Raw genomic sequence first — 10,022 nt, 5'->3', positions numbered from 1 at the left:
CTGTTCTCTTATTTTGCATGTAGTTCTTATCCTTACCCAAAAATAAATGGGACTAGCTATAGATTTTGTTTGTTTAGAAGTTTGTTTGTTTTTTGCTATATTTATCTGTTTCTTCCGGTACTCCTTTTTGTTTTCACTTTTAGTGATAAATTGACTCCTTAAAAACTTAAGTGAAAGCACTGTGTGATTGTGTACAGCTTGTGGGCTGAATGTTAACCTTTTCTTTGGTGAGATCCCAAATGTTAGTAGCTGGACTTTATTTATTTTTTTAATAAACTAACGCCCATTAACAACATACACACAAATTAGGCCTACGATTTAAAAGCTATTTGCAACAAGACTCATTATCCATCTGTGAAATACCTTAAACATTAGAAACTTAGATTTGGCGATTTTTAATTGGGGCTTTAACTGTACCAGTCCAGTTTGATGCTTTGATCCGTTACAACAGCATCACAAATCCCAACATCACCTTTGCTAGCTGTGCCCTCCTGAATTAAAAGATATTTACAAATCAAGTTCCCAGGCAGAATGTTGCCTTCAAATTACAAAAATGGCTCTAACATCATAGAGGCACAAACACAAGATACATCAACTTCATTGGGTATCCTTTTAAAAAGAATGCCCAGTTTCAAATCCCAGGTGATATCACCCTGGCCCAGGAGTACACCAGAGAAGACAACATCATTCCTTGCAATGACTTCACCAGAGACAAAAACCTCTGTTCTACTGATACCCACAGGCTGCTTCACCTAAGGTGCTGACAAATTAGACATAAAATACTTATTTTCTTCTTTTGATATTAGAATTATATTATATTTTCTGAGCTTACTGTTTAAAATGTGTTCCTGGTATATTCCTTGCTTTTGCCAACACATACACTCCTACGCTCTCATGCCTTAGGGGAAGTCTGGTAGAGGATACTATAATCTGTGCCATTCTAAAAGTTAGTGGAGATTATTGCTTTCTTCAGGAGGCAACTACCTCATATCAGTCCACCCCTCTACACCCTGGGGAGAGGACCATCCACTCCCCAGTGCCTTCTCCTAATCCCTTCAACTCTCCATCACAGCCTTCTGCCCCGAGTCTCCAACCATGACCACTACAACCACAACATTCTTTCCCTGGGGCACACAAATGCTACCAATTTTTGCATATACTTTACTAAACTATCAGTTCATACCCTCCAACAAACATACCTGCTGGACCTACCACCTTGATCTGAGAAATACACCAAAATATTATCCAAAATATAATGTATTATCCAAAATACATAAGTTTTACACATATTACAATGCTATCAAGATATTATTAGAGACCCCAGAAATTTCAGATTTGTCTTCTTGGCTAATGTCATGCAAATAGGATACTTAGTTATGAGCCAACCTATAAGGACTCCTTACACTTCTACTTGTACTCCTTATTTCCACAATAAAATGTTTTCTATGCTGTTTAGGGCAACTTAAGTCCTATTCTTTGATGGTCTCCCCTAACACCCAAATAATTGAGCTTAAACTTGTATCAAGATATCAAGGAGTCAATTGTAGTATAGTGTTATAAATATTGTCTTGACCCAGGTTTGAGGCCTGGCTAGAGGCCGCTCAGTTCCCCTTCTTGATCCGCCAATTAAATCCACACCCCAACTCCTCCTGTATCTGGCTTTTAAAACACTTGGCTACTACCCATCTACTTTAATCACCCCGGGTTCAGGTACCAGGCAACTGGAAATAGCCCCTATACTTCAGAGCCCCTGAAATTATTTAAACTAGCCAATCTTAAATCTGCATACCCTGACTCACCTGTTCCTTTCTTTGAGAACCACAATAAAGGCTCTTAACAATATCCCTCTCTCCTTTTGCCTTGCAATTGACCCCAAGTGATTCTCAGTAGGGCCTCCTGTTGCATAATGTGTTCTTTTCTTGGGATCCGAGAGTATAACAAATTATCTTTTCAATGGCGGTTGTCTCCTGATCTGTTGGCCTTGCTATACCCGAATGATTTTAAAAACCTAGAAAAACAGTATTTGGCTAAATCATATCATTTTCTGATACTTCATCAAAGTCTTCTATTCTAAAGACCCCAGTTAAAAGGTTTCTTACTGCTCAATCTAGGACTTACATAATATCAATAATATTCTTTCTTCAGGTTATAAGCAGAAATATGATAATTTTTGCACAACACGCAGCAGTTTAAGAGAAATTACAAATTGCTGATAAGAGCAATCTTTATTTTTTTTTTATTTTTTAATTTTTAATTTTTTTGGAAAGTAAATGAGTAAGAGCATAGCCATGAGATCAGAAAGCTAAAATTACCAAATTCCAGTGAGTACTGAAACAAACGCATTTTGTTTTGTTTTGTTTTTGATGTAGGGACATATATAAAGAAAATCCTTCTACTTCCTATTTTGAATTACCACCTAATCAAATTTTATGTACCAAGACTATCAGTTTCCATTAAAAAAAAAAAAAAAAGAACATCTTTACACATGCGTTAAGGACATGAAGCTCTGATGTTATAATTTTGCACATTTCGTACACCTGTTGATTTATTTCTCCTTTGAGTTATTTCTTTTCATTTGTATGGGGTGCAGGGTGGCAAAGAAGCGGAGGGGTGGAGGTGAGGGAGTATTACCTTTAATGGAATTACTAATCTCTTACTAAAAAATGATTATACTTTAGAATTACAACATAAATAGTAAATATAGATGGCAATCTTAATTTCAACATCCTATGAAATCTTGACACACACAAAAAGGTGAGACACTAAATTCAACTACCTTTGCATATTCTGAAAGCATCAAGAAAGCTCTGGTGGTTCAGGAATAAATCAAAGCTTTGTGCAGCTCAGGAGGGATTAATATACTTTGAATTACTTTAATCTTTTAAACTCAGGAGAGTTGTAACACCGACTACATATTTTTCAGCTTTTTATGAATTCTTATAATGATCCATGTAGTGTTAAAAGAGCAAAGCGAAACTGAATTAAAATCACCACCACTGATTATGTTTAAAGGTCAACGCTCCCCTCCACACACAATGATTTAATTTCTTGCATGGTATGAGTTGCATTCACAACTGCCTGTGTGTCCTGGAAAACTATGAAAAGGATAGATAACTGTGGAGATGAAACCTTTCTTATTTTGTATAGTTTGGGATTCACTTTTACAAGTTTGAGTTAGTTTTAACCCATAGGCCTTAATCCAAGTTAGATCCAAAGAGAAGATTTCAGCCCCCTCTTTTTCCTTCCCATTGAGTCGATCCCCTCTATAACCCATTTCAGGTTGTCTTTTTTTTTTTTTTTCTTTCCACAGGCAGCTTTCAGCTTCCATTCCTTTAGACAGATATTGACTGGCATGTTCGTTCCAATTCTCCTTTAGGAAATTTTCTAACTTATGTATTGCAATCTTCTTAGCTGCTGGACAGTGAAATTATATCAGTAGAACAGACACAGTCTTTACTTAGTATTTACCAGGCTCTTTCAGAGTGCTCGGTTCCTTAATCTGTTACCAGCACATCCAGTCTTCCTAAGTATGGCCATCTCCTCTCTCAACCCTCTTGCTCTCCTGTAATTCTCATTTACTGCTTAACATGAAGTTCTTTTGCAGTTTCCTTCCACTGATCTGATTCTATTACATAATTTTCTCCATTATCATATTCTTACCCACATGACCCACACTACAAATGGAACATTCCAGGCTATGGTAGAGCTGGCCAAAAGCACAGGGGTATTTGTTAGGTATCACTAATATCAAACCTACATTATCACTGAGCACTCAACAAAATTCAAGTAATTATAACCAGGTACACGTGAATATATGCAAATATTTGAGCATAGGTACATATTTCTGTAGAGAAATTATATAGCTTTCCTTAGGTTCTCAAAGTATTGCTTGAATCCAGAAGGATTTAAGGACTACTGAATGTCCTTTCTACTAAGAAGGTAAAGAAAGTAAGTGATAGATGATTTACGAGAACTCTTTGTGTCAGGAATAAGGTCGTGAAGATAGTAGAATCTCTTTCGTGAGCAAATATTCCACAATAATAGGTATGGTTTTTGAAATTCCTGATGTTTTGAACTTGAAATTAAATTATATAACCTTTAAGTACTTTTTCTTGGGGCAAATATTTTTCTTAATACATAAAATAGTTTTATCATCTGTCTGTACAGCAAAAGAATGGTGAAATTATATGATTATTTGAGGAATTTAAATAACCAGGATATCTAAAGGTAAATATTTTAGGTTTTCTGAAACAATCCAGGACTTCCATTACCATTAATGTCTGCTAGGTCATTCAGACCGAACCGTTCATTGAGGACTAGTAGTAAATCTGGAGAAAAAGAAAAGCTTATGAGATAGTCAATAATTTCCCAGGAAGGATCTAGAAAAGAGAAGCCCAGGAGTTTGAATGACTACGTGGAGCTTTTGCCCCACAGGGCTGGGAGGAAAGGCATTAGAGAATAAGAAGACTTGGACAATTGTGCTCTAGGAACAAGGAATAACTAAAAGTAGGTTCTCCTGTGACTACAGCTCAGGGTACTATTACCTAATTCTTGACACTGAAATAACACCTCAGTTCCTCAGGAATTCCAGACTGCAAGTGCCCACAGACACCTGGCGGAAGCAAAGGAAAAACATCTCAGGTGGAAGGTAATTTATATATTTCTTAGGGCCAGGAATAGAGTGACATGAGTTAGGTACTCACTTCAAGTACAAAATTCAAGGGTGGAGCTACAAAAATTAAAATTATAATAAATATTTTAATGTAATAGTTTAGAAATTAAAATCAATGCAAGAAAGAGCCTTAATTGTTAAGGGTGGAAAATTTTCAAGTGAGCAAACTAGCTAAGTTAGCTACAGGGAAGAAATATCTTTAGATACCAGAAGTTGTCCTACTTGCTTGTGTGTGGTTTAGGAAGTGTATTGTATAAAATATGTAGATGGCCAATGTCTGCTTCTGTAATCCATTTACTTGTTAATTAAGGGTGTTGTTCCGGGCAAAGATATGCTAAAAGCCAACTTCCACTTCTGTAATCTGCTGGCTTATTCAGGTGACCACCAGGATATGGTCTTGAGCTTTATCAGCTGCCTGCTCTGAAAGCTCGGGGCTGATCTCCTCTAGCTCTGCGTGGTAGAGAATCAGTCACCGGCCGGCTAATAAAGGCTCATAATTAATCTCAATTGGCTCTGTGGGTCTCAGAATTGTTCGCGCCATAACATAATGAACAAAATATTACATGTTTTTAAAACAGCAGGATCTGGCAAACTTCTGGTTTCCAATTTGATGGTAAGAAACCTGTAAGTTACCACATTATCACAATAACAAATAAAAAACAGAACAAACTGTAAAAGCAACTTTTTCTATGCCTCATAAAAGAACTGAGGTCATAGGACAAACCACTGACCCTAAAATTGGAGAGACTAATAGAAAAATATGGAAAACATAACTTACCAGAGCAGAAACCCATAAGCGAAAACCAGTGTAAGGCAAGAAAACTTTAACTCGAATTGAATTGCTGGAGGCTCAGTGTGGAAAGTCTGAGAAACAAAATCTCCAGGATGATCAGGCATTGGAAGGTTCCCACATTTTGTGAGCTTTACCCCCCTGGAGCTTGCCCAGGTTCTCACAGTAAACACTGGAGAAAAAAACTTTGTGCTTTTCACAGGGGAAGGGGAAACAGCCATTTAAATATACCAGAGCATTCTGTTCTTCTTAATAAGGCTGCCCTCAGCAGAAATTAATTAACCAGAGTATAAACAGCTGGGGTGTTATCAGCCTAAGTGGTCTGGGGAGGAAAATATCCAACTACAGCTGGCTCTGACCTTCTACATGGAGAATAGAATGTCAGCCCCCTTCAGCCTACCATAAAGAAGGGAAATGCATGACTCAAGCCAACTTTTGCCATTGGTCTCAACTAAAGAGAAGATACTGACAAGCATTTGTGAAGTTCACAGTCCAGAGGCATAGGCTCACTAAAAGACTGAGATGTAAGCATAGGACTATAGAATGTTCACCTTCACTACACTTGACCACCACATTACTAAAGGCCTATTTACAGCAACTTCTATTATTCAATTAATCATGTCCATCTACAGAGAAAAAGTTACAACATAGTATAAAAGGACAAAAGCAGTCTGAAGAGGCAGAGTAAGCATCAGAACAAGATTCATATGTCAGGGATGTTAGAATTATCATACCTGGAATTTAAAACAGCTGTGATTAAAATGCTAAGCACTCTAATGGATACAGAAGACAGTATGCAAAATTAGATTTGCAACATAAAGAAAGAAGGAAATGCTAAGAGAGAACTGAAAAAAAAAGAAATACTAAAGATCAAAAACACCTTAAAGGAAATTGAGGATGCCTTTGATGGGCTTATTAGCAAATTTGACATGGCTAAGAATCTCTGAGCTAGAGAGTATGTAAATAGAAGCCTCCAGAACTGAAAAAACAAATGTAGAAAAGACTAGAAAAACAAAACAGAATACCCCTAAACAGTGGGAAAACTACAAAAGGTATAACATATGGTTAATAGGAATATCAGGAGGAAAAGAGAGAAAGAGGCATAGAAAATATTTGAACAATAATGACTGAGAATTTTTCCAAATAAATGTCAGGTATCAAACCACAAATCAGGTAGCTGAGAGAAAACCGAGCAGTATAAATGCTAAAAATAATAAAGCTAGGCATATCATTTTCAAACTACAGCAAAGATGCAGAAAACAATCTGAAAGAAGTCAGAGGGAAAAACTCCTTATCTACAGAGAAATAAAGGTAAGAATTCTAATATCTCTTTAGAATCCATGCAAGGATGATGAGTGGAGCGAAATATTTAAGGTGTTAAGAAAAAAAAAAAAAACCTAGAATTTCGTACCCTAAAAAATTATCCTTCAAAAATGAAAGAGAAATAAAGACTTTCTCAGAAAAATGAAATTGAGGGAACTTGCAAGAGATGTTTGAAGATGTTCTTTAGTGAGAAGGAAAATAATATAGGTCAGAAACTTGCATTTACATAAGTAAGGAAATAAAAGAGTATCAAAGAAGGAATAAGTAAAGAGAAAATAAAATCTTTTACTTTTCTTATTCTTAATTTATTTAACAGATAATAATTTGTTTAAAATAAAAATAGCAACAATATATGCAAATATATATATATAAATGTGTGATTACCTCTATGCTTAGTGAAATAAATGACAGCAATAATAAAATGAGTGAGATGAAGGAACGGGATTTTTTTTTTGTTATTATAAGGTGCTATGCTACTCAAGGAGTGGTATAGTATTATTTGAAAGTATACTTGGATTAGTTGTAAATGTATATTATAAACTCTATAGCAGCCACTAAAAAGACTTTTTAAAAGTGTAATGGATATGCTGAAGAAGAAAAATTACATAATCATATCAATAAATGAACAAAAGCATTTGACAAACCCAACACTCGTTTCTGATAAAAACTCAAAGTAAATTAGGAATAGAGGAAAACTTCCTCAACTTGATAAAGAATATCCACAAAAACCTAGAGCTACCTGTTAAGGGTGGAAAATTTTCAAGTGAGCCAACTAGCTAAGTCAGCTACAGGGAAGAAATATCTTTAGATACCAGAAGTTGTCCTACTTGCTTGTGTGTGGTTTAGGAAGCGTATTGTATAAGATATGAAGATGGCCAATGTCTGCTTCTGTAATCCATTTACTTGTTAATTAAGGGTGTTGTTCCAGGCAAAGATATGCTAACAGCCAACTTCCACTTCTGTAATCTGCTGGCTTGTTCAGGAGACCACCAGGATATGGTCTTAAGCTTTATCAGCTGCCTCCTCTGAAAGCTCAGGGCTGATCTCCTCTAGCCCTGCGTGGTAGAGAGTCAGTTGCCAGCCGGCTAATAAAGGCTCATAATTAATCTCAATTGGCTCCGTGGGTCTCAGAATCGTTCACACCATAACACTACCATCATATTTAATAATGAGAAACTCAAAGCTTTCCTGCTCATATCAAAAACAAGGCAAGGATGTCCACTCTCACCAATGCTTTGCAACATTGTAATGGAAGTCCTAGCTAATGCAATATATGAGAAAGGTAAATAAAAGGTATACAAATTGTGAGGAAAAAAATAAAATGATTTTTATTTACAGATGACATGATCACCTATACACACAATCAGAAAAGAATTGACAAAAATACCCTCCTGGAACCAAAGTGATCATAGCATATTTGCAAAAAATGAGGTTAATATACAAAAGTCCATTGCTTTTGTCTTTACCAACAATAAACAAGTAGAATTCAAAATTAAAAATGCAATATCATTTATTCACTCTCTTTCCAATAAAATGAAATGCTTAGGTGTAAATTAACAAAATATGTACATGATCTATATGAGAAAAACTCCAAAATTTTGATGAAAGAAATCAAAACGAACTAAATAAATATAGAGATATTCCACGTTCATGAATAGGAAGACTCAATATTGTCAAGATGTTAATTCTTCCAAACACGTTTTATAGATTCAATGCAATCTCAGTCAAAATCGCAGCAAGTTATTTTGTAGATATTGATGAAATGATTCTAAAGTTTATCTAGAGAGGCAGGAGACCCAGGATGGCCAAAATAATATTAAAGAACAAAGTTGGAGGATTGACACTGATTTCAAGACCTATTATGAAGTTACAGTAAGCAAGATGGTGTGGTATTTCAGAAAACATAGATAAATAAATTAATGAAACAGAATAGAGAGCCTAGAAATATAGTCAACTGGTTTTCAATAAAGGAGCAAAGGCAATATGATGGAGCAAATATAGACTTTTCAACAAATAATGCTGGAATAACTGGATATTCACATGCAAAAAAAATTAATCTAGACATAGATCTTACATCCTTCACAAATATTAACTCAAAATTGATCACGGACCTAAATGTAAAATGAAAAACTATAAAACTCCTAGAAGATAACAGAAAAGAAAATCTAGATGCCCTTGGGTTTAACTATGGCTTTTTAGATACAACACTAATGATACAACCCATGGAAAAAAAAAGAATTAATAAACTGAACTTTATTAAAATTAAATCATCTGCTCTGAGGGTGACACTATTAAGAGAATGAAAAGACAAGCCAGAGACTGGAAGAAAACATTTGCCAAAGGCGTCTGATAAAGAACTATTATCTAAAATGTACAAAAACTTTTAAAAGCCATCAATAAGTAACAATCGATCTAATTAAAAAATAGACCAAAGATCTTAAGAGACACCTCATGAAAAAGTATATACAGATGGCAAATACACATATAAAAAGATGCTCACATCATACATTATCAGGGAAATGCGAATTAAAACAATGAGATACAACTACACACCAATTAGAATATCCAAAATCCAAAACTATGACAAAACCAAATTCTGGCTAGGATATGTAGCAACAAGAACACTCATTCATTGCTAGTGGGAATACAGAATGATACAGCCACTTTGGAAGACAGTTTGGGCTTTTCTTAACAAAGACAAAGCAATAATATAGCATAGCTAAAGACCTATGTGATGTTGATTGATCAGTAAATATATGTTGATCCTCTACTATTTGAATAATTCTATGCTAGGCACCAAAGATGGTAGAAACAAAGTTGTTTGCCTCCCAGAAGTCAAAATTCAAGTGGTTATAGGATGATGTTTCTGAGGGCAGTCTCTGCATCAGACCACTTGGGTTTTGTCAGTTCTACCACTTACCAGCTTGTGTGATTTTGTGCCCAACTCCTTATGAATAGTGAAAATTAAATGAGCCAATGAATGTAACATGCTTAGCACAGTGCTTGCACATAAATAAAACCTCAATAAATATTGGCTGCCATCATTACTACAAGACTGATTTCAGCAACAGAAATTTCAGCAAGAGCTTCCTGACATTCAGTGTGCTGATAAATTATCCCTTAACACAAAAAAAGCTCTGATTTGTAGTGTTTGCATGTAGTGTCAAGTAAACACTATCATAAGCCACAATAAGTCAGCAAGGACTTTGGAATATCCATTCTTGGTTAAAGGGCACT

Source organism: Pteropus vampyrus, unplaced genomic scaffold (assembly GCF_000151845.1).
Source record: "Pteropus vampyrus isolate Shadow unplaced genomic scaffold, Pvam_2.0 Scaffold58, whole genome shotgun sequence".
Taxonomy (NCBI): Eukaryota; Metazoa; Chordata; class Mammalia; order Chiroptera; family Pteropodidae; genus Pteropus; species Pteropus vampyrus.
Note: the sequence above shows the minus strand (reverse complement) of the source record.